Source organism: Narcine bancroftii, chromosome 1 (assembly GCF_036971445.1).
Source record: "Narcine bancroftii isolate sNarBan1 chromosome 1, sNarBan1.hap1, whole genome shotgun sequence".
Lineage (NCBI taxonomy): Eukaryota > Metazoa > Chordata > Chondrichthyes > Torpediniformes > Narcinidae > Narcine > Narcine bancroftii.
Genome location: NC_091469.1, coordinates 34584679 through 34611736, shown reverse-complemented (window position 1 = coordinate 34611736; position 27058 = coordinate 34584679). Strand labels below are relative to the sequence as shown.

The window sequence follows — 27058 nt, the reverse complement described above, 5'->3', positions numbered from 1 at the left end:
GTAGCCAGTCTGCACACCTTCCACTACACATCTGTAGAAATTTGTCAAGGTTTCTGATGACATACCAAATGTCTACAAACGCCTGATGAAGTAAAGGCACTGATTTGCTTCTGCAGCGTCCAAGAAAGGTCCTCCAAGATAGTGGCCCCCAGGAATTGAACATTGCTCACCCTCTCCACTTCTGATTCCCCAATGATCACTGGATCATACACGTCAGATTTTCCTTTCCTAAAGTTTATAATCAGCTCCTTGTTTTGTTGTTGGTTTCCCTGAAGAAGCGCTGAAACCTGAAACATTGGCAAAGTATCTTTGTCTCCTATTGATGCCTAAAAGTCCGGCAGAGTTCCTCCAGCATTTTGATGTGTTTTCACTACAATCACAGCATCTGCAGACTTTGATGTTTCACTTTGTTGACATTGAGTAAGAGATTGTACTTAGTACACCATTCTGCCAAGTTTCAATCTCCCTTTTGTAGGCTGACTCATCACCCCCTTTTATATAGCCCACTACGGTGGTATTGTCAGCAAATTTGTATATAGTGTACAGAGGCTGACAGATCGTGCCAGTGTCTCTTGTGGCAATTTTCCTCTCAAACAAATATACCATCTTGGATACTGTTGCGAGGGGGAATAACCCCTCAGAGGAAAATAGCAGCAGCAGCTAGATCAGTGGTACCAAAACCCTAGCTCTGCATTAAAACAGGGTAAGACCAGGCTTAGCAGAGCAAAAGTGACAGGGGCCCCAGGGAAGCAATTCTGTGGCCATATGCGAGACTCCAGGATGGTGTATTGCATTCCTGGTGCCAGGGTTATGGATATCTTGGAGTGGGCATTGAACATTCTGAAGGGGAAGGTGACTACCAAAGGATATTGATCCATATTGGTCTCAGTAACACAGGTAGGAAGAGAGAGGATGTCCTGCACATTGAACTTAAGGAATTAGATGGAAAGTTTAAGACACATAAGGGTCAAACACAATAGTTGTAGTAGTAGTTTATTTATATAGCGCACTTAGCATAACGCACATTGATCAAAAGAGCTGAACACACAAGTAGGAATAAATTGATTACTATCTAAATGATGATAGGCAGCCCATATACACCAGTGCAGCCATCTTTTTTCATAGACTATCCAACATAGAACATTAAGGGGAATGGGACAAGTTTTGTCAATTTGTGCATATTGAGCTGAAGAGCCTGTTTCCGAGCAATAAAACTCTACGATTGTATCACTCTGAGTGTGCTGAGGGGATACTCTCTTATTGGTGATAGAGTTGAAATCACTTGGCACTGCAGTGGAACAGATACAATCAAGAGTATTCTTGTACCTGCTCCTGAATGAAGGGGACAAAAAAATGAGGTCAATGGTACATTTTAATTTAGACATTAATTAAATGCGGCATTGGCTTGATTTCTGTATCAAATATATTAGGACACAGCCAAGATATCCATGTTTGTATAAAGCGCAGTTCTATACCCATATGTTTGGGGAGATAAAGAGCAGTGCATGAATGCTGAAAACAGCAGAAAATGCTCGAAGGGCACAGCATGCCAGCAATCATCAGAAGGAGAAAGACAGAATAATATTTGAGTTGCAATGCTCCAGCAGAACTGATGAAGAGTCTCTCTGAAACATTAACATATCTTTCTGCTTCAGATATTTATAAACTTGAAATGAGTTTTAAACCCTGCTTCCATTTTGTTTGTTCTGTTTCTCATTCATCAAGGCCTCACAGAGAGGCTATTTTAAAAACTATACATAAGACAGCAGTCAGAGTTTATTGGTGGGTAACAGCTAGAATTGTTCTTGATCGCCCGCTATTTAAAAAGGTATACATAAGACAGCAGTCAGAGTTTATTGGTGGGCAACAGCTAGAATTGTTCTTGATCACCCGCTATTTAAAAAGGTATACATAAGACAGCAGTCAGAGTTTATTGGTGGGCAACAGCTAGAATTGTTCTTGATCACCCTAATCGTCAATTTTTGGGATATGATGGGAGAAGCACAAAACTCCTTGAGTGCTTAATTTCATAGTCTTGGAATTAGAAAGCTATCAGGCTCTTGACCAAATCTAGCATTTTGGGAATATCATGTTAACAACATGCAGAAGGAGTTTTGTGATTGTGGAGGTGCTTTATTTTCAAAAACCAAGGCCCTGTCTACCTGCAATCATTGACTAAAACCACAGCATCCTGGACGGATGTTCTGAGGCTGAGATGGCTGACCTCCTATATATAAAACATACCATGATGCTACCCACCATTAAAATATCTTCCTCTAAATTTGATAAATGAATCCTCCTTCTGTTTATTGCAATTTAAAGTGGTGCATAGAGCACATATTTCAAAAGTTAAACTATCTCACTTTTATTCTGCTATTGATCCATTATGTGATAAAAGTAAAATTTTTGAGGCTTCATTGAAACATATGTTTTGGACTTGCCCTAGTTTAGAAAAATTATTTTCAAACTTTATCAGTTATACTTAAGGTTAAATTAGAACCGTGCCCCTTAATTGTTTTATTTGGTTTTTCTGAAGAAGAGGAAATATTATTGACCATCTCAGAAGTGAATTTTAGCTTTTATCTCATTGATAGCTCGACGGGCAATTTTGATGAAATGGAAAGACAGCAATCCACCTACTCGTACTCAATGGTTACATGAGGTCAATGACCTTCCTAAGTTTAGAAAATAAAATCAGATATGTTAAAGATGTGAAGGTGAAATTTTATAAGACGTGGGTCCCATTCATGAAAAATTATCATAATTTAAAGAATTACAGTGTTTAGATGCTCCTGAACATCGTTGTCTGGTTTCCGAACATTGGCTTTTGTTTCCTTTAGATGTTAGCTATGCAAGTTAACCTGATTTAGAGGGAAGGGTTCGATTAATAGGGGTTTATTTTCTGATTTTTTTTCTTTTAAAGTGTTTTGCAAATGGGGTTGATTAAGAAGGGTACACACAAATGATACCATGTATGCTTAAGGTATTATTAGAGAAGTATAAGTTATCTGCTTTTTTTTTATATACAGTACTTCATCCCATATATCAGATTAATATGTTTTTTTATTAAACTCAATAAAGATATTTTAAAGAGAAAAGAATATCTTCCCCTTGGCTTCAGTTTTACAAGGGCCATATGATGCCACAATAGTCAGTGGTCAGTTGATGGCAAGTACAATCACTCTCCCTTTCCCTTCTTTAGTTCATGTTTTGGACCAGGGCTGTGATGAAATCTGGAGCTTAATAGACTTGGTGAAGCCCAAAATTGGCACTGGTGAGAAGGTGAATGGTGTGTGATGGCATTGTCAATGGTGTCTGCCGTCACTTTGCTCATGATTGGGAAACATTTTCCATCACTTTCCATCACTACATTCCCCCATCACAAATGTATTGGTCAGAAAAATTAATGTTTAAAGGCCTGGAAGGAGTAACTTGTCCGAATTGATATTGAGATCCTTGAGATTGATTGGACCTGAACATCCAGGTTAGTGGAGCATATCCCACCCCATATGTGACTTAAGCTTGTAAATAGCAGGAGGGATCTAAGGAGTCAAGAACTAAGTAATTTGTCATGACATACCCAGCTGTTGAACTAGTCTTGCTGTCAATGTACCTAGTAAGATGGGTCTATTAAGCTTCTTGTCAGTGGTGACTCCCAGGATGTTGATGGTGGGGATGTCACTGATAATAATGCCATTGAATGTAAAAGGGAAATGGTTTAATTTTTATTGTTAGTGGTAGTCATTATCTGGCCCTTGTGTGATACTAGATAAAAGCTGATTTTAAAAACATTGAAATAAAATTAAGAGAACCCTGGAAATACTCAGCGAATCCAGCAGGATCTATGGAAGAGAAATCGAGTTCAGGCTTATTATTTTTCATCAACACTGGAAAGTTAGAAATTAAATAAGTTTTCAATTACAGAGCAAATAGGGAAGCTATAGAGAGAAAAAAAGAGATGGTCTCTGAATGGCTGGAGAACAAAAGTTGAAAGGCACATATATAATTGGATGATGTCTGAAATACAGAAGAGGAGAGGGAGAGAGAGAGAGAGAGAGTAAAGCAAATGAAAGATTCAAGGCAGAAGCAAATGATAATCAGATATTGTTTGTTATTCAAGGCAACTTAACCTTTTGTAGGTACACAATGAGTGACAGCTCCATTCGCTACTGTACACCAGTGTTAAGAAAGCACAAGTCGAGCATATCAAAACTGTGTTGTTGAAGAGCTTTATTCTGGTTCTGTTAAATAAATTATAGGAATCTTGACATGTAGCTGAGTAACAAAGACAATCATGAAATGAAGCCGGTGACACAGCCACCATAATATATTTGTGCAATGCATTCAACCACCAACACCGATAAATATAGTTGACAGTTCAAACTTGGGATGTGGAATTTTCTGTGAAATTGGAATCCCTCTTGATAGGTCGATTTTTTTTTCAATGGCATGTTGATTGAAATTTGGTGAATTCTCTGAAGGCAATTAAAAGGATGAGACAAATAGGTGAGGGCAAGAAACTTTTAACAACATGTGTAAGCTTGTGTATGGCAGACTCAACCAAGCACTCAGTCATGAAGAATGGAAAGAGGCTATCGACATGAACATCTATCTGAACTGTTCCAAGTTTCTACAAGGAATTATCATGGTATCTGGTGTGCACTGGATGAAAAGCTCTTGTCCAGAAATGCTTTAAGGGCTCAAAGTTGTACAGTGACATATCAATTCTGGGAAAATACATTGTGAGGTCATTAATGGGGAAAACACTTTTGAGCCAGATAAGTTAGCCAGGACTTCTTGCACTGTATGTCATTGGGGTATTAGTATTTCATAACAAGATCACCCAGATGAATTGTCAAGATTTCTCAATGACCACAATGAGATGGAATCTATCCAAGTGGACCTACTTTTGACGAACATCCCATCCTTTCAAAATACCCTTTCTCTCTTTTTGGCATTCCTGCACATCACAATGGGTCTACAGGATGCACTGATCTCCATGAACCTAGTTTGATTTTAACTTCAGATGTGTGAATTTTTCTCTTTCTCCATATGACTGTATAGTTTTCTTCCAGCCATTCCACTCATTTCACATCCCAAAGGCATGCTGTGGGTCAACCATCTTTTGCAAATTGCCACTTCGCATAGACTAATGGCTAAAAAAAGAGTCAAAAGCAAGTTGATTGGCATGCATTGGAGAAAAATGTTGCACGAATGCAGAAAAATATGAAAGGGGAATGGAATAAATGGGAACTGGTATGAACTTTAATAGGCTGAATAGCCTTCTTCAGTGCCATGATAAGAGAATTTGGGTTATAAATAATATAAATCTCTCTCCGGGCCTTTTTATTGCTATTTTTGGAATTAGTGGACCAATGGACTTAATTCTGACTCCATCTAAATCCCTTGCAGTTGCTTTTGCTTCCCTAATGGTTAGAATACTCAGTTTGCTGTGGTGGCAAGATGTTGTCCTTCCGACACATACACAATGGTGTTTGAATTTGATGGTATTCCTCTCTCTAGAGAAAATTATGTGTTCAACTATTAAAATGAGTATTACTTTTTTTTCCTCTTTGGAATTCTTTTTTTAATTATTTTGAAAATTTATAGATCAATTATTTTTGCTTTTTATCAAAAACCTTATTTTTATTTTTCTTCATTTTTTGAACTATTAGTATTGAAATTAATAGTTGATGCTTGGTTTTGATTGTAATCACTCAGATAATAGGTTGAGTTTAGAAATTACTTAAGTTATAGGTTTTTTTACTTTTCCATTTTATTGACAACATGGATCATATGTATCTTGTTTACTGTTGTTTACTATCTGTAATTTTAATTCACATTTACCTGAACTTTATATCTTATTTAAATACTATGTATTTAATATTATTATTTTCTCAAAAACCAATAAAATAGAATGAAAAATAATTTTCAAAATAAGAAATACCAGGTAAGGGCTCAGTTGGCAAAGAGTGAAGACAATATCCGCAATGGAGATGGAGTTGATAAAAAAGAAAGAAACCTGGGCGTGCCACGTAATGACGTGGAGTTAGACTGATCGCCTCAAAAAAGTTATGAAAAAGTACAAAAAGACTATAAAAGTTACAGAAAATTTAAGAACTGCATGAAGATATACAGAAGATATTAAAAATGCCACCAAAGAAGGATAAAGACCTTTCTATAGTACAAGGAACCGAGCAGGAAAAGGAACAATGAAAGGAAGAGAGGCTGACCTTGAGAAAGGATCCTGGAGCTGTTCACAGGGTAATATCCAAAGGAGAGAGGCCAGAAGCCAGGGAGACCTTGGATACTGCTGCACAGGATCTCCCCATCAAAGGCCAGCAACATTGGGTGAAGAAGTTACTCTGTGCATATGCGAGGAGTCACACATGCGCAGAGCACAAAAAAAGGAGGAAATTTTTTTAAAAGATTACAGACCCTCGGAGCTCCAGTGATCAGGAAGAAGTCCTGGAAAAGCAAAGGAAAGAACAAGAACAATCTACAATCAAGAAAAAAAGCAGAAAAAGGTGCAGAAGCTTCTTTATCTTCTGGTGAATTAAAGCAAATGTTAGACTTCTTTCAACAGTCTATGGAAGGGTTAAGTGGTGAAGTAAAGAAGAATGGTGATAAGATGAAAGGATTGTTATAACAGGTAGACACTAGATTTGAAATAGTGGATGGAAATGAGTTCGAGATTCAAAATATTAAAGATCAAATGAAGAAAGCACAAGCAGAGGCAGGCTGCTAAGCATGATCAGTTAATGCAAATGTTTTGAAACATTTTAGTAAATGGATAAATTCAAGATTGATGGACTTAAAGAAGGGGATTAGGCTCAAGACTTGAAAAGATTTTTGCAACAATGGATCTTTGGGTCAGACTGAATTTCAAAGTCACTTGGAGATAGAGCGAATCCATAGGGCATTGAGTCCTAAACCTCAGCCTGACCAAAGGTCCCATCCAGTATTTGTTAGATTCCTTCGATACAAAGTAAGAGAGAAGATATTGGAGGTGCCAGCAAAACAAGCCATTAAAGCCATTAATTTATAATGGAAATAAGATTTTCTTTTATTCAGATGTAAGTTTTGATTTGTTGAAAAAGAGAAAAGAGTTTAATCCAGTTAAAGATGTATTGTGAAAAAAAAGGCTATGCTTTTGTTTTGAGATACCTTGCCATTTTAACAGTATTCGTACTAGGAGGGAGAAATAGATTTTGTACTGAACCTAATGAAGCAAAGGTATATGCCGATTCATTGCCTGCTAAAGACCAGCAGATGGTTGTTGATACCTGAATTAATTACATAACTGAGGTTTTGCTGTAACTGAAAATATATTGAGTTTAAAGAGGGAGGAAGGTTTAATCTATATTGTGTGTGATCTATTATACTGGGTAAGATTAATGGATTAAAAGGTTTATTGATAAGATTATAGTAAGGGATGGTATGGTGTTTTGGGTGAGTTAGTGGGGAATGTGATGCTGACCACTATGGAGTCATGGGCATAAATGCAACATGCTTTGCATCCTGTATAGATCAGGGGAATTGTCTTGTGCCAAAAAGAATAACATCACACACCTCTGGGGTTCTTCCTTTTTTTCCCTTTTTTTCTTATATTTTCTGTTTTTGGTTTATAGCCTAGACTGTTTATATTTGCAATATATTATATAAGGAAGGTTGGGTTGGATGGGGGGGGAGGGTTAGAGGCAGATGCTGGATGGATATAGATTTTAATCCTGATGTCTAATGGTGGGGAAATTGTCATTTATTGGAATTAATATTAATAGAATTCATAATCTGATAGAGAGAAAAAGGTTATTGGGCTACATGAAAAAATAAAGTAGATGTGGCTTCTATACAAGAAACTCATTTAATGGAAATATAACATGAAATTAAAGAGAGATTGAGTAGGAAGGGTATTCTCTTCATTTAATTCTGAAGCTAGAGGAGTAGCAATATTAATAAGTAAAAGCTTAACAGTTGAAATACTGGATTGATAAAGTGGGGAGGTATGTGATGATAAATTGTAAAATATATTCTGAACATTGGACCTTGATCAACATATATGCACTGAATGTAGATGATGGAAAATTTATACAAGATGTTTTTTTATGCAGTTAGCCTATGCAAAAGGGAAAATAAATATGGGAAGAGATTTTAATTTTACCTTTGATTTGAAGTTGGATAGATCAGGTGGAGTTATTGCTAAATGTAAGGTAATAAAAGATGTAAAAAAATTTATGAATGAAATGACACTTATGGATAGTTGGAGGAGGATGCATCCTGGTACTATGGATTATTCATTTTATTCTTTTTGACACAAGACAATTCCTGTTTTGATATGTTCTTAATCTCTGCTCAACTGCAGGCAAGAGTTCATTATATTGAATATCAAGCAAGAATATTAACTGATCATTCCCCTTTAGTTATGCCAATTTTACTGGAGGAGGAACAAAATATAGGTTATAGATGGAGATTTAACACAGCATTGTTAAAAAGGAAGGATTTTTGTGAATTTATAAGGCAACAGATAAAACTTTTTATTCTTTAAGGCTTATTTAAGAGAACAAATAATAAGTTATACAGCTAAGGTTAAAAAAAGCGTCTGAAGTTAATTATTTGGAAAATGAAATAATAAAGATGCAAAAAGAATTGCAGAATCAAGTAAATGATGGAAAAGGAAAATATTGAATAAAAAAATGAAACTTAATACAATACAAATTATAGAGTAGAGAGGGATATAAGATAAACCCGACAAAAATATTATGAATTGGGAGATAGAACACATAAAGTTTTAGCATGGCAATTGAAGACTGAACAATTATTGAGAACAATAGTAGCTGTTAAAAGAAGATTCTGGTCATCTTACCTATAAAACACATTTCTTTACCACAATTAAATATAGAAGAGAAGATAGAACTAACAAATCCATTTACAGTTACAGAATTATATGACATATTGATGTCTCTACCAAACAATAAGGCTCCAGGGAGGATGGTTACTCTCCAGAATCTTATAAGAATTTAAAGAGTTATTAATCCCGATATTTATGGAATTATTAGATCAAATGGAAGATCTTTGGGATTTACTGGAGTCATTCAAAACTGCATTAATAACAGTTATTGCAAAAAAGGGGAGGATCCTTTGCTTCCATCTTCATATAGATCAATTTCACAATTGAATACAGATTACAACATTTTGTCAAAATTAATAGCTAACAGATTAGTTAAAATGTTTACCTAAATTGATTAATATGGACAAAACAGGCTTTATTAAAAATAGAGGATCAGCAGATAATATTGTTAGATTTTAAAGTTTATTAAATATGGCACAGAAAAGAAAAATACCATCAGTGGCTTCAGCTTTAGATGCAGAAAAAGGCATTTGATAGATTAGAATGGGATTATTTATTTAACATTTTGAAGGTTTTTGGAATTACAACAAATTTTATAAATTTGTTAAAGCATTATATAATTGTCCAAAGGCTAGAGTGATTACAAATAGACAAATATCAAAGAGAATTAAATCTCATAATCTGAATGGAATGTGTGATCTACCCTGCACTAGGCTCTGGATTGTTATGTCTCTTAAGACCAGGGATCTGCTTGAAAGTAATGATGATATGAAAGTAATATAGTGTATGAAGACAAGGAGTTGAATGGGGTTCGATGAGTATCAAGGGTACAATTTAGCCCTCAGTGAGTGTTAAAAATGTGGAGCTGAAAGGTGCAAAGATAAATATTTTAGTTCCTTTGGTAAATTAATGTATTGCATCCAGTGTCCCTGTATGTTTTTTAGGCCTGGACTACAGCAGGCAGCTCAAAGTAGCACAAGGATACAACCAATGCTGTCCCTGCAAAGTCCTGCAACATAACAGGCAGAATAACAAACTGACATGAGTTTATTTTATAGTCCAATATCCTCAGCATGAGGTCCTAATTACATTTGGCTTCATTAGATTGGCCAATGACTTTCATATGCCTAACACTATACTCCAAAAATAGATGTGCTCTTCCATGTTTTGTCAAAGGAAAAGAATTAGAAGGTGGACAGAAGATTCAAAGATGTGCTCAAAGCCTCCAAGAAAAATACCATATCCCTAATGAATTGCGAGAACCTTGTCCCATTCATGCTCAAAGTGAAGAAGTATGCTACTGACAATCTTAAGTTCATGCATCCAATATAATCAGTAGAAGGCTCATCCATTCCTCCTATTTGGGATCTAATGTCTTCACTTCTTGACGTGTTTGTGGTTCCTATGTTGGATTAGAGTGGAAGCAAATCATCTTGCACTCAAAAGAAAAATCTTCAGATTTCAGAGGTAGTGCAAAAAAACTGTTTTAAGTAGGCACATGTAAACAAATAAATAAATGTAAACAAACTGACTGTGCAATACAGAGAGAAAAAAAAATCAAATAAGTTGTGGTGTGCTATGGTGCAGCAAGCAAACACAAAACAAAGAAAAGACTACTACAGGCTTTAATCCACAACTCTGTTGTACACCAGTAGTAGTCTCAATGGCTCCATGTGTAACCGGCCAGGAGGGGCCGGCTCAAGTCTATATACAGGTCGGTGATTGACAACTGGCCAGGTGGAGTCAGCTCCCAGGTGATCTTCCTTTAGGTATAGTGATCGCCCCCTGCAGTAGGCTGTGGTTGTATTACCACAAAAATGCAAAACAAAGAGTCCATAAATGAGTCCTTGATTTAGGGTGTTGTTGAGGAGTGATGATAGAGGGATAGCAGCTGTTCTTGAACCTAGTGGTGTGAGTCTTGTGGCACCTATGCCTCTTTCCTGATGGTAGTAGCAGACTGTGTCCTGGATAGTGTAGATTCTTGATGATTGCTACTGCTCTCCAACACCACCGTTCTCTATAGATACTTTGCCTGTTATATCCTGAGCTCTATCCACGACCTTTTGCAGTGCTTTCCATTCAGGGGTATTGGTGTCCCCATAACAGACCATGATGCAGCTGGTCAACACACTTTCCACCACGCATCTGTAGAAATTTGCTAGCGTTTCCAATGTCATACAAAACCTACACAAACTCCTAAGGAAGTAGAGGCAGTGACGTGCTTTTTTCATGATGAATGAACCTTCGAGATGGTAACTTCCAGGAAATTAAATTTGTTCACCCTCTCCATCTCTGATCCAACAATGATCACTGAATCGTACACCTCTGGTTTCACTTTCAGATTTATTGTCAGAGCACATATGTGACATCACATACAACCCTTTGATTCTTTGTCATGTGCACCAGGCAGAATTACCGCTTATTGCTGGTGTGAAAAAAAACTACATAATGTACACATGCAAACAAATATAAACAACTGTCTGTGCAATATAGAGAGGAGAGAAAAAATAATGTGCAAAAGTAAGATTCTTAAATGAGTCCCTGATTCAGTTTATTGTTGAGGTGTCTGATGGTGGAGGGGTAGCAGCTGTTCCTGAACCTGGTGGTACGTGTTTTGTGCCACCTAAACCTTTTTCCTGGTGGTAGCAGCGAGAACAGAATGTGTGCTGGGTGGTGTGGATCCTTAATGATTGCTGCTGCTCTCTGATGGTTTGGAGGGTTTTGCCAGTGATTTCCTGGTCTGTGTCCACTACCGTTTGCAAGGCTTTATGCTCAGGGTTCACATACCAGACCATGATGCAGCCAGTCAGCACACTTTCAACCACAAATCTATAGAAATTTGTCAAGGTTTCTGATGTCATGCCAAATCTCCACAGAGGCACAAACTTGTTTTCTTAATGATGCCATTCATTTGTTGGGTCCAGGAAGGATCTTCCAAAGTAGTAACTTCCAAGAACTTAAATTTGCTCATGGCCTCAGCCTCGAACCCTAGCCTTGGCCACCTACCCAACGGAGCTCCAAATGTCGTGGCTACAAACTTGGACACTGAACCTGGCCACTGGAGTTCCCAACACTTTGACCACCGACTCCAGCATAGCCACCTACCTGAAGGAGGACCTGATGCTTCAGCTGCTGACTCTCATCTTAGTCCTGGCTGCCCTTGGGCTGAAGCTACCTATACTGACTTCTACCACTTGGCTCCCAACATAGACTCTTACTGTGGTGTCAATCTCACTGCTGGATCCTACTTACTTATCCCCCCCCTCCCCACTACTCCTTACCTTTCCTTATCTCCTACACCACTCCCATCTCCCCCCTCAGCTCCTCTCTTCTTCCTAATCCTCAGACTTTCTCATCTCCCCCCCTCTAGTTTCCCACCCTTCTCCTCCCACTCTGACCTCCTCACCCCCATCTCCCTTCTCTGACCTCCAATGCCTTCCTTCTCTACCTTCTAACCTCACTAACCCTCCATCTTCGAACTCCCTCCAGCACACCAGTTCCCACTCTGACCCCTACTTAGCCTCTAGTATTCCCTCTGACCTTCCCCTCTCGGTAACTGAGCACTCAGTCCTTAGCAGACGCCTTACCTTCATCCCCTCTACCACACCTTAATGAGTTCTGTCCATTCCATGATGCTGAACACTTCCATCCCCTCCATCTCTGGGCCTACTTCCACAACTGTGAATCACCAGCACCCCCCTCCCCCCACCCCCACCAACCATTTCTCCCACAATGGGCCTGCTTCCTCCTTTTGCACACCATGTCCTGGTCAGCTTTCCACTTTGGACCTTTTTATTTCCAATTGCCACCAACCGTCTCAACTTTATCACTCCCCTCTTGATTTGATCTTATTTCCTCCAAACAGTCTGCCCTCCACTCTCTCCGCAACAACCCAACCTCACTATCAAACCCACAGATGATGATGGTGCTCTTGTGGTCTGGCGCACTGACTTCTAACTTGCTGAGGCCAGATGACAGCTCTCAGACACCTCCTCCTACTTACCCCTTCCACAGGACCCCACCACAGCTCACCAAGCTACTATTTCCAACACCATCTCCATTCTCACCACCTCTGGTCACTTCCCTATCATGACTGTCAACCTTATGACCTTCCATTTCCACACTGCTCATTTCTATGTTTTACCCAAAATACACAAAGCCAAGCATCCAAGCAGACCCACAGAACTAGTTTTGTCTTACCTTGACTATCTTTTCTCCCCCAATCCAATCCTTCCCCACCTACATCCACAATACCTCACATACCCTTCAATTACTTCAGATTCCCCGAACTGGACTGCCTCATCTTTCACAATGGATATCCAATCCCTTTAAACCTCTATTTCGCATACAAAAGGTCTTAAAGATTTAACTTCTTTCTGGACCAGAGACCCGATCTGTCAACTTCTCCTTTAACTCGTCTCACTTCCTCCAAATCTAAAGAGTAGCCATGGGTACCCGCATGTGTCCCAGCTTCACCTGCCTGTTTGTTAGCTTTGTGGAGTGATCAATGCTGCAAGCCTACACAGGCAAGGTCCCTTAACTCTTCCTCCAGCTACATCATAGCTCCCTCAGGTTCCCGCAATGAGCTCGTCAACATTCACTTCGCAGCCAACTTCCACCCCGATCTCAAACTCACCTCATCTATCTCTGACAACACTCTCCCCTTTTTGAATCTCTCTGACTCCATCTTGGGAGACAAGCTCTCCACCAACATATTTTACAAACCAATTAACTTCAAAACTACTTCAACTACACTTCCTCTCACCCTGCTCCCTACAAGGATTTATTCCCTTCTCTCAATTTCTCTGTGTCTGCCACATCTGTTCCCAATATGAGGTCTTCCAGTCCAGATCTTCTGGAATGTCTGCATTCTTCCACAAATGTGGCTTCACCATTTCCTGCTCAGCTGCCCTGGCTCCCTCTACCCCCAGATGCAACCAATACTGGATTCTCCTTGTCCTTACCTACCACCCCACCAGCCTTCACATTCAACACATTATCCTCTGGAATTTCTGCCTCTTACAACAGGATCCCACTACCAGACACATCTTCCCCTCTCGTTCCCTCTCTGCCTTCTTTAGGGAAGGCTCTCTCCATGACTCACTCGGTCACTCATCCCTCCCCACCAATTCCATTACTCCCCCAACACCTTCCCCTGAGGCTGCAGGAGGTGCCACACTTGCACCCACACCTCCTCCCTCACTACAGCCCAGGGCCTCAAATAAGCCTTTCAAGCATCACTGTGTATCCACAAGATTGATTTACTACATCCAGTGCTCCCTTTGTGGCCTTCTCTATATTGGAGAGAGTGGGCACATACTGGGAGATTGCTTCGCTGAGCACCTTTGCTCTGTCCACACCAGTGACAGAGGCCTCCCAGTGGCCAACCATTTCAGTTCCATATCACCCTCCTGTCTGTCCATAGCCTCATGTACTCTTCCACGGTTTACCCATAAATCAGAGGAACAACATCTGATTTTCCATCCGGCCGCTCTCCAGCTGGATGGCATTATCATCGACTTTTCGAGTTTATGCTAATCTGCTCTCCTTCTACCCTCCCTTCCCTCCTCTCCCCATTTCTCCATCTCCCTCCATCTTTGTTCATCTAGCCATTCCTCCTCTCCTTACTTGCTACATTGCCCTCCCTCCTATCTCCACCTATTACTGACTGCCTTTGCAACCATGCCCTTACCCTTTTATTTGGACACCTGCCGAAAATTTTCCATACTTTGAGGAAGGATTCAAGCCCAAAACATCAGTTATGCATTTTATCTATGCCATGTAAAGGAGATGGAGATGGAGGAAGCACCATGACACAGCAACATCAAACCCAGAACAGAATTTCCCTTGTAGCTGCTATGGCCAAGTGTGTCTGTGCTGCATTGGCCACATCAGCCACCAGCAAGCCTGCAGTAGCCATGGACAGCTCCTTTCCTAAATCGATGTTTGCGAAGCCAAGCCATGATATAAAGAACACTGTTTGACCTGCTGAGTTTTTCCAGCATTGTGTTTTTACTTCAACCACAGTGTGTGCAGATTTTCATGTTTTAACTACTTAAATCTGATCGCACTCTCCACCTCTGATCCGCCAATGCTCACTGGATTGTACATCTCTAGTTTTTCCCTTCCTGAAGTCAACAATCAGCTCTTTTGTTTTGGTGACATTAAGTGCAAGGTTGGTGTTGCACTTAAAAGCAGACCTGTTACATCACTTCATAACCAGTGATGTAATTCACCTCAGAGTCAGCTCATGTTTGAAACCCACTCCAGACTTGAGTATCAAATCTGGGTGATTCTGATCTATTTAAGAGAATGAATGCAGCCACAAAGAGGTACCACCTTTCAGATTTGATATTAAAGTGGGATCCTGTTTTACCCCTTGGTGAATTTTTAAAAAGAATCAAAACTGAAAGGAAAGCTTTACTGAATTATCAACCAGGTTTTATCCTTAAGCTGACTCCTAAAAGGAGATGGCTTGGTTATTCACCTGCCATGCATGGAGTTTTGCTGTGTGCAATAGAGCTATTGCATTTATTCAAAAGAAAAAGTGATTATTTCCTTAAGAAACCTTCGGGAATTAAAAGCTCAATGTTTACACTTAATGGTGAAACAAAATTGAATAAGTGGAGCTGAAGGTTTTGACACTGAGGAGGACTGAAATTAATGACAGGAGGACATTAATAAATCTGCATTGAGTGAATGAAGCTCAATGCAGATAATTATGAGATAGTATATTTCGGGAGGTGGAATAGGAATGACCTTTATCATGGAAAAAAAATGCAAATTGAAATGTAGTAACATAGGAACCTCAGAGCACAAATGTAGAAAGCATTTGAAGTTCAGCCATAGATTAGCTGAACTATAAAAGGCAAAACTAAACACTATGGTACATGTCTAGCTTGATGGAATTGAAATATAGAAAGATATATCAAACCTTAGTCAGACTTGGTGGTGAGTATAGCTTTGGTCACAGTGTTTATTGATGGAGAGAGAGAACAAGGATATACAAGAAATATGATACAAGATATGCAAGGGACATCAGGAGAGATAAATTGATGAGTCTCTTCAGTCTTAAGGAAAGGAGTGACTTCACTGAGACCTTCAGAATTATTACAGTTTTAGATAAAGTGGGTACAGGAACAATAATATCCCTTTTGAGCAAGAGCATAAAGTTGAACTATCAACAAAAGCTAGTCAAGTAATTGAAACACAATTCAGAAAAAAAAACTTCTGTCTCTAAAGGCCTGTAAATAGATTGAACATTCTCCCATAGGGAATGGTTGAAACAAATTGGAGAAGAAGAGGTATGTAGGGGAGAACAGGGTAGAAGGTTAATGCTGATAGAATTAGATGAAAAGAGATTGGAGGAGGGTTGAGCAGAGTAGATATAACTGTAGGGACACTGTGGTCTGTTTCCAAGCCCTTATCCTGCACAATCTATGTAATTTAACTATAAAGAGACAGAGGTTCAAAATTATTTTTAAATATTTGATGGATTTCTGAAATTCCTCCAATCCCTTTTGGTTAGCTCAGTCATTTTAAATGAGTTACACTTTCTGCCAAAATACCAGGAAGCAGGAATTTACTTAAATGTACATTCCCAGAATCAAACCATCTGCCGGTCATTTCATGTCTTTTAAAACATAATTTATTTGGACAGTCAATCATGCATAATGGACAACGTATTAATTTAGGGTAACTGAGAAGGGATAGATATAATTATTTTCATAAAATAAATTGTGAACATATGAAGGTGTTAAAATAAATATATATCTTAAGCACTCAACATCCTTGCAAAACGTGGTTTTACCAATAAAGATCAATGTAAACATTTCTTAAGTCAATATTTGATCTCAAATTTTAAAAGCCATTCATTCTTATTAAAATAGATAGTGAAAACTAGATTTAAGTGGATGCTTTGTGCTTATTCCTTATTTCCATTTATTTCTGGGATGAATGTGCTACTGGCAAGACCAGTAGCAAACAATATTTATTCTTTGTTCCTAATTGTCCTTCAATCACAAAGGGACAGGCATTAAATGTCAACCTTGCCAGCCAACACCCACATCCCACAGATAGATGAAAATGTCTTGGAAATTTCTCCACCAGGAAGAGATATTGATATTTCAGTTCTCCCACTCACATTAATGAGGCATTTGGATGATTAATCTGTGTGCGGTGTACTCATCTTTCCTGTACAGGCTGTATGTCATCCAGTAATATGTACCTTTCATTCCATGTGTGCAATGGACACATGCATTTTATTCTGAGATTATTTGAAAGTACATGCACTGCAGTTTGGGAAAACACAGCAAAGCACATCGGCTTCTGGAATTAGTTATTCTTTAAGTAAACACTCTTCAGCAGAGCACATCATCCCTATACTAAATGCTTGGAATGTGCAATGCTCACTTTACATCACTAATAAGAGATTTGTCATGTATGAGACTCCTGTGAATGACTTTGATCTTGAATGCTGCTCCAAATCCAAGGAGCTGATTGTGGACTTGAGGAATGGAAGGGAAAACCAGAGGTGTACAATCCAGTGATGATTGGGGGATCAGAGGTGGAGAGGATGAGCAAATTTAAATTCCTTGGAGTCACTATCTCAGCAGCTTATTCCTGGACCCAACACATGAATGTTCTCGAGAAGAAAGCACATCAGTGCCTCAACTTCTTCAGGAGTTTTTGGAGGTTTGGTATGAAATTGAAAACCTTCACAATCTTCTATGAAGGCCTGGTATGAGGGGACAATTACCTCATAGTGGAAAGCTCTGAAAAATTTTCCTCATCATCAAGAACATACACATGGAACACTGCCATCGGAGAGTAGCAGCAACCCGTAAAGGATCCACACACTCTGTTCTCGCTGCTGCCATCAGGAAGGAGGTATACAGTAGTGTGGTAGTATTGTTTATATCTCAATGCTTAAGCTTTTGCTGCTAGAATTAGAAGGCAGCTTATAATTATAAAATGGCTGACCTTATTTTGTAAACTCTGCAGAAAACAGATTGTAGAACTTTCTGAGACAGAGAGAAGAAATAGCTTGTATAGACATAATTAAAATTGAAATAAAGCTGGTATAAACATCATTAAAATTGCAAGGTAATGTTGATTGCTTACATACCTTTCTTTTGTGTAACATAAACACCAGAAAAGAGAGCTGAGAACATTTTTTAATGATAAAATTATGTAATGCAAAGGTGGGAATCACTTCTACCCCTTACCCATTTGAAATTGTATAAATGTAGAATGAAATCTCTGTATCTTTGGAGTGAGACCTAAAGGCTTCAGACAGGTGTCAGAAATTGACCTCCCCTGATTAGCCTTATTCACTTCCCATATACGAATTGACTGTTACTGAAATAACGATTTGTATGCTTTAAAGTGATGTTTTGCAGTGTGTGTGATCTATTCTGCTGTTCAATTTCATTTTAGCGAGGGGTGACTTTCACATTGACGTAGTTGGCAGCATCTCATGGAAACAATTGACATGAATGGAATAAGTGGCAACAGTAAGACCAGAACTTCAGATGGAGTTGACTGTGCAACTCCAGGATCCATGCGCCTAGACTCCAAACCCCACTCTCAGTAACACTGTAGTCCCTTATTCGAGGTTGATTCTCTGCTGAGATTCATAAAAGAACCAAGAGAAATAAAACATACAGGTCAGTGGAGAAATATGGCTTAAAGTTATGTGATAAAAGGTTTTAATTTGTGAAACAGGCAGGAGATAAAAGATGAGTCAGCAAGTGAATAAGGCAGATGGAACACACAAATGTGTAATTTGTATCTGAAGTATGGTAAAGATTAAGGGTAGAAATTTAAATTGGACAGCGAGTTGAGCTACTCAGTAAAAAAAAACTGTAAGAATTGAGCAGGAGGCCAGAAAAGGGCTGGCTGGATAAATTTATGATACAGTTATATAGGTAAAGGTATACCAGAAAAGGGTCCAGTCCCATCCATGTCTAGCTTACCAGAACTGCTCCAAAATGTCACAGAGCAGGAGGAAGAATTTATAATACTAGTAATACAGCCAAGAAGAACATTCAATGTGGAAAAAAAAATGCATCAAATAAATGGTAAAACAGAATTAAGAATGGAAAGTGGAGGCCCACAAGAAATGGGAGACAAAAATAAAAGAGTTGAAGAGATAAAGCAAGCCACAGGGGAGGAAACTGGCATATCAACCCTGACCTTGCTTAGTCATCAAAATAAAGTTAATAATGATTGGAAACTCCTGCCCTGTCTGTGCAGTATCTTTTTTAAAGACTGAAATTAAACGTTTCTCCAGGAGTTACAGAAACTAACCCAGCCAAGTTATTCTGAAGAGCAGCAAATTAAGCTAGAAAGTGCTAATCAATTGTGATCAATATTGAAATAAAAATTAAATGCAATGTTTAAGGATCACAAACGGCTAAAATGTAAACAAGGGACAGACCAGCACCAACTGCAGTATGTGAAACTGATTTAGCATTTCAGATTAAAGATGATATTTACTATTAAAAAGGGAGTGCACTCTTTCTCCCCCCCACCCCCACACCCTTGAGAGAGAGAGAAAGAGGGTGAGAGATTATTTTCTGCTGCCTAAGTGACTGACTTAACCCTTTGTTCTGCTATTCTGTATGTGCATTCTAAGACCACGTTAAGTGCCAGGGCTTCCAGCACTCTCAAAACTGCACTGAGTCCATGTTAAATGTTTTACTTGAAACTCTTCAAAGAAAAAACATGTTATGGACCAAATCAAGCCAGTAATTAGCAGTCTTTAAATACATGCAGAATTTTTTTTAGGCATTATAAAATGAATTAATTCATCAAGTGCCCTTTTTTATCCTCGCTTCTGAAACTTTCACACATTGATTCGACATGTTAGAAGGGAAACACCTTTGGTTGTGTACTGACAATAACCACACCAGCAGTGCGAGCTTTAATAAACTAATATGTACACTAAGAGGTCTTGTCTCTCTGCAAGACGAACCTGGAAGGCTAGACTGAAGCTTTGGACTGCTTTATATACAAGGTCACCGGGATGACCTCTGGTGACCTAGTGGTGTAATTACATATCACCACACGTGGATTATTATTAGTCTTTCCCTTGTGCAACCATTTTTTTTCCCTTTAAAATAGTAGACATTTATTGCTTCCAGAAGATTATCTACTTTGGAACTCTTTTTCAAAAATAAACAATGAGGAAAAAAAGGGGAACGGAAACAAAGGGAGTAGTTTAAAAGATGTAGAATCATGTAATCACAGGGACAGATAAGTATAGGAAAAGGATACAGCAAAGAAATTTTTAAAAAAATAGAGAAGTCCTGCAGCCTAAATGTGAGAGGAAAGAAATCAGGCACCAAATGGTTAACAAACAGAAGGTGAAAAAAGAAAACTCCAGGGAGCTGTCAGACATGGCAACCCTATTCTTGCAGAATGATGAGAATGAGGAATCAAAAGATTCCTGTGGGCAAGACCACCCCCGATATGTACCCTAGCAGCCACAGTCACCAGCCCTATGTCTCACTAGATACCATAAAGAAAAAATCTTCAATGAGCTTAGAGAATTGTTGCTCATTTTAGAAAAAAAGAAACTTGTCTAAAAGTTTGCCTCCCACCTTCAATCACATTTGTTATATAATGAGACTGTGCATGAATGAGGAAGAAGTGGTTTAAAAAAAAAACGCAGCTTTGCAGCCGTTGGTCATAGCAGGTAAGAAATGGTGTTCTACTCCTTCAGTGTTGCAATCTCAAGTTTAGCCGCTCCCCAAAGACACCACACAGGAATTTTGGAAGCACACCAGACTTATGCTGTAGCTCAGCAATGCTTACCAGAAATAAAAACCTCCAACATTGTTTAAAACAAAGAACAACCCAGAAGAGTGGTGATGGCCTTCTGGCCAAGTAATAAAGAGAGAGGGAGCTAAGGCACCTTTGAAACCCAGAGTGAAATACATCCAGCCTTCAGTGGCAACCCTCCTGATGTCTCACTTTTGTGCCACTATGAACTTTTCCTTTAGTGAATTCATATCAGACCTTCCATGATTGTATTACTATTAACTTGATGGCCTTTTTAACACCGCCTCCAGATGAACTTGAGGAACCAGTTTATGACTGTTTACAGCAAAATTAGCTTTTGACTTCTGGGCATGATAAGATTTAAATAGACCCATTGATAAAACTACAACTTGGTTTATTGACTGGTCAGCCATTGTTGATGATACAGGTCTACACTGTGCCGGTTATGCCATTGTGAAAAATATAGAAATTAAAATAATAAAAATGGCTGCCTTCAATCACCCAGTTTTTCCAGCAATTTGAATTGTTTGCCCTTATTAGAGTCTACATGATAGAGAGAGGAATATTTATGTCCATAACAGAACCCTGTTACATAGATGCTACTGCAAAGGCTGCTGCTATAAACAGTCCCTTCACCATTTATTCAGAAAGCAATAAACTGCTTGAAAATACAACGGTCTTGCCTGATATGGGGATGAAGCATAACATAACTTCAGGGGGACACCCCTGTCCTACTAATTTCATTAAGCAACAAGGGGTGTGACAGAAATCCAGGAAATGAATTATGAATCACCCCTACTGGACAATTTCTGTAACTAATGTAATTTTTTTACTTATACTGCTTAATCATATATATGCAATAATATATTTGACTAAGGAGGAATGGTAGGAGTGTCACATCACTAATTTGAGAAAATAGGCATAAAGAAAAGCACAGGGATGTATCCTCTGGCTGCAAAGTATTCCTAGTAAAGAAATTGTGCCCTCAGGGAAGTACATGAATGCTTACCATTTGAGTGTATATAGATTTATTTTATAGAATCAAGTATGTGACTATAAATATTGTCTTGTTATTATTGATTTACTTGAGACCTTAAAAAAATAAGTTGACTAAGTTGTCAGAAGAAACTGGGTTAAATTGGATAAAGGTATTGCTGTTGGCTTTATTTGAAATGCATATAACCCCACACGCCAGTCCAGGGTTAAAATCCTAAGACTGACATGATGTTACTTTAGATTTACATGTTAAGTGACAAAATGGTCACCTATGTACAGCAACTAATCAAAGCACTGTCAGTCCAACATTCACAGGTCTAGAAGTCGCAGAGGCATCCCGAGGAACCCACTGGTGCCCCTCCTCCAGCCTGGTGACTACGTAATTTGAAGTAGAACAATGCTTGATAATCATTGACTAGGGCATCACAACGATCTGAACATCCCAATTTCCTTCAAGCTGAGGACACTTTAAGCTCAATCATCGGTTAACCTAGTGTTCCTGCAAACCCACCAAAGGCAGTGCAATTAATAAGTGGTTAAATTGAAAATTAACAAGATCATAGGATTTCTGAATGCATTTAAATTCAGCAACAATCAAACATAAAAATGCAAAGAGCAAGTTTTGCAGACAAATACTCAGTTATAAGATTTTGTCGGCTGGCCAAACGTGGACATCTTTGTTCTTGATTATATACACAATGATAACCACGTTGGCAAGAAGGGAATGATAGATAGCTTTACTGCAAATACCTTTGCAAATGGTGGCATCCAAATTTTAGGTGAAGGGACACCATGCCAAAAGGTATGTTCCTCTTGTCAGGAGGCCATTTTTCCTGTTTATAATTAGCCATTTTCCTTTTTTTTAATTTGAAGACAAAACTGCCTTGATTGTTGATTAAGATTTTGTTTTACGGTTTTGGCTATTATTTTTAAATTTTGTTAAGAGAAATAATTCCCTGCTATGAAAATCCTCCTCACTTTGTAGCCAATATAAATGTAGAACTGTATAAGGAATTGGGGTTCTTATAGTGGTTCTACTATTCCCATTAACCCCAGGCAGCAGAAACAGTGAAATGCCTGGACAAAACTTTAAAAATAAGAACTAAGATGGTGAAATTGACTGAGTAAGATTGGCTGAAAGGTGTTGCCCCTAGCATTGTTTAAAATGCGGATGATACCACGGGCTAAGTTGAGGCTATCTGCTGCATTGATGGTCAACAGACAGCTAATACGGACACCTTGGTAAGCAAATTCCACACTGCTAGTAGGGATGACATAAGAAAATATTTGAGTAATCTAACTAAACTTTTTTTTTTGCGATGCATTCGCAGGTACAACAAGCACAACTAAAATATGGTGATCCAACTGATCCAAGTGGTGAATATCTTAACATCAAACCTGAAAATTACATTCTGGTAAAGGTTTAGGATCGGAAGAAATTGGGAAGTCGCCGGATAGGGCCATTGCAGGTATCATTAATAACAGTGACTGCAGTAAAGCTTGAAGGACATAGGGTGATATGGCTGTATGCACTGGCTGGCCTGCCTTAGCTCCTCCCTTGATCTTACCCATGTGACCCCGGGCCATAAAGGTCGAGTCCCTTCTCCTTCCTGCTCATTTTCCTAGCCTAGACCAGGGCTAGCAGTCTCTTGCTCAATAAAGCCTATCGTTCCCCTCAGTCTTCTGTCTGCGTCATTATTGGGGCTACCGATAGCGCCCAACACAGCCTCACTATATACACCAAACTGACTTAAGGAAAAAGGCCCACCTAAAACATTAAGACTTTTATTATAATAGACTGAGAAAAAAAGGCCCACCTATAACATAGGAACTTTATTTTTATGCATTTTGTTGACTTGACTTTTGAATTGTATACCAGAGTTGTGACTGAAAAGATGAATTCTGAGCAGAAGCAAAATACCTTTTTTCAATGTTTCTTACTTATATGTTGATAAGATTAATGTTTATAGCTGTTGAATCTATTCCCTATTCTAACCAACTCAATGAGAGGTATCCCCTCAAGTCCAAGCCCCTAGCCCACACAGAAAGTGATAGAATGGATTTTGAAACAGGACAAGTGAAAGTAAGGATTTAAACATGTGGTGGGCTACATTTATTCATTTCTATGTACTGTTGCTGTACTCTCAGGCTACCTTCTGATTTCCAGGTTGACATAATACATTTTTTTGCTACAGCTAAGGCTATCATAATAAATCTTTTTTGTGCTTCATCCAAATCGAGTCCAAGTTCTTTACTTCTTATATTACTTAGAAGAAAGATCTCTGGATTTTTTGGTATGTTGCTTTTTGTAATTTTATTTAATACCTGGTTTAGATCTTCCCAAAACTTTTCCACTTTCCCACAAGCCCAAATTGCATGTACTGTTGTTCCCGTTTCCTTCTTACAACGAAAACATCTGTCTGATACTGTTGGGTCCCATTTATTTAACTTTTGGGGCATGGTGTATAGCCTGTGTTATCAATGATATTGTATCATGCGTAACCTCGTGTATATTGTATTTCCATTGGAAAAAATAACATATAATTTAAGAAATAACATCACAGTATTCGAAGAAATTTGGGAACCTTACATGGAACACAACAGAGAAGTCCTACTGCGGACCTCCACTGCCTAAAATGACAGAAGGAGAAGAAGATGAAATGAACTGACCCAGTATGTAAAAGTAGAAGACACAAATTTCTTGTTTATTTTCATTGTGTGATGACATTGTTTAATGGGTTTAATGTATCATATAGGTTGACCGTTGAGTGGGTGGGGAGGGGGGGTGCAGGAGGGAGGGAAGGGAGGGGGGAAAAAGGGGAGAAAATTACACTGTGTACATTCAAGAGAGAAATGTTTTTGTGTATTTTGGTTAGTATGGTTCATAGTGTGAAAAATAAAAAATAAAAATAAAAACATGTGGTGGACAGCAGGGCATGTGATCTTTTGAGACCCTACTGTCTATTATTGGTTAAAGAAATGATATAGAAGATGGATCATTGCCAGAGGAGTGACAAAGGAATTCTGTGCAGACTATCATAGTCTAAAAACCCTAGGGTCTGACGTTGGATGGGGAGTGCTCAGCTGCATATCCAGTGGAGGATTGGCAGGATGGCTACAAAGAATTGCAATTATCTCATCTGTGGCTTGAGAGGGTTGGGTAATGAGACTATGGCAGGGTTGAAGGCTGTTAATCGAGAGCTGGTAAAATTGAAACTTTTCGGACAACAAACCCGATATGAAGTGGATTACCAGTTAGCTACCTCGAGTGGTATATACACTGTTATCGGAGATAAATGCATCACCAAGCCAATATTCTCTAAGGCAATGCAGGATATCGATGATCAGTTAGACAATTTTAGACAGGGTCTCACGAGACAGGATGAGTGGTTTGCTTGGCTAAAGTGGATATTCGGAGGATCATGATGGCCATATATCTTACAAGCAATTATGATACTAGTTGCAGTATTGGTTGCTTTCTGTGCTGCTATTACCTGCATGAAGGTTTGTTATACAACCATACTGGCATAGGTTTCAGCCTCTCTCCCACTGTAAGTTATCGTCAAATGATAAAAAGGAGGGAATGTGGAAGTATAGTTTATATTTCAGTCCTTAAGGTTTTGCAGTTAGAATTAGAAGGCAGCTTATAATTATAAAATGGCTGACTTCATTTTGCAAACTCTGTAGAAAACAAGTTGTAGACCTTGCTGAGACAGAGATTTTTTAAAAATAGCTTGTATAAACATAATCAAAACTAAAATAAATCTGGCATAAACATCATTAAAATTGTATCCTTCAATATAATGTTGATTATTTACCACACAAAAACACATACCATTTTTTGTGTAAGATAAACATCAGAAAACAGAGTAGTGAACATTTTTTTAAATGATGAAATTATGTAATGTAAAGGTGGGGATAACTTCTACACCTTACCCATTTGAAATTATATGAATGTAGAATGAAATCTCTGTATCTTTGGAGTGAGAGCTAAAGGCTTCAGGCAGGAAATTGACCACTCCTGATTAGCCTTACTTACTTCCCGTATACCAATTGACTATTACTGAAATAAAGATCTGTTGTGGCGGTGCACTCTCTCGTGGTGAACTGGCCTCGCTTGTACCGCCACATGGCAGGGCAGCCATGAGAAGAGGGTGCCATCGGGGGTCCTCCTTACCCAATGTTTCCAGCCCAGAGCATGCCTCAGGCAGCCATTATGATGTCACCGCTTATGCGGTGCCCGAGCTCATGCTGCCCTTAAAGGGGCACGTGTAGGATTTGAATAAAACAGTAGTTGAGAGTATCCAAGGTGGTGGCTGTGAGTTTCTTTGCTGTAGCTCCCATTACATTGTTGACCCCAATGAGCCCAGATGCTTTTCTGGTCTCCCAACATAGATCCAGCCAAGATCAATGCCATCGCTGTGAAACTGCCCCCCTTCTGGACCCATCGCCTGCGTACGTGGTTCAGGCAGGCGGAGGTGCAGTTTCACCTCAGGAACATTTCCGCAGATTCCACGATGTTTTACCACATCGTGAGTGTGCTAGACGAGGAGACGGCAGCCAGGGTGGACGATCTCATCCACAACCCATTAGCTGAGGGTAAATACCCTGCCCTCAAAAACTCCTTCTGGGCACCTTTGGTCTCTCCCCACAACAGCGGGTCTCCAGACTCCTGCATCTGGAAGGCTGGGAGACCGAACACTATCGGCCCTCATGGATGAGATGCTGGCACTGGCAGAAGATCACATGCCCTGTTTTTGTTCCGCCAGATCTTCCTGGAACATATGCCCGAGGACATTCAGCTCCTGCTGGTGGATGAAGACTTCAGTGACCCACGGTGAGTTGTGGCCTGAGAAGACATCCTTTGGTGCACCAAGAGAGAGAATGAAGCCGCCCTCAGCCAGGTCACCCATCCAGGAGCCAGCCGGTCACAGGACCCTCCCGCTACAAGCAAAAGCCAGAGGAGCAACCACCCCACTTGGTGCTTTTATCATCAACGCTGGGGGGCACAAGCTTGCAAGTGCAGGCAAACCTTTACCTACCAGGGAAATTACTTGGCCAGCTGCCGTTGATGGCTGCGGCAGATGGCCACGCGAACAGCATCCTGCACGTGACCGATAAGTCCACTGGCCAGTGTTTCCTTGTGGATATTGGAGCATCTTGCCCCCAACCACCCTTGAGGCCCGCACCCGACCTCATGGTCCCACCCTGAGGGCAGCCAATGGTTCCCCCATCAAAACTATCGGCACCCGCAGGGCACAAATCCAGATCGGGAAAGATAAATTCTACTGGAAGTTTGTGCTGGCCTCAGCGCTCTTGGGGGCTGACTTTCTCAGAACACATGGCCTGCTGGTAGACATGAAGGGCAGAAGACTAGTTAAAACCCAGACATTCAACTCAGTCCGCCTCGATGCCACGGACCCCTGC

At 39.4% G+C, this 27058-nt stretch overlaps 1 long non-coding RNA gene across 15 annotated transcripts in view; it reads right to left on the bottom strand.

Annotated features, from left to right (window-relative positions):
* Nucleotides 1-25838, bottom strand: part of LOC138757038 (uncharacterized) — a 165338-nt gene extending 139500 nt beyond the window's left edge. For all 15 annotated transcript variants that reach the window (XR_011353298.1, XR_011353300.1, XR_011353299.1 and 12 more), the window contains exon 1: nucleotides 25568-25838. This is a non-coding gene — a long non-coding RNA (uncharacterized lncRNA). The remainder of the gene's footprint in view (nucleotides 1-25567) is intronic.
* Between the last annotated feature and the right edge of the window lie 1220 nt (nucleotides 25839-27058).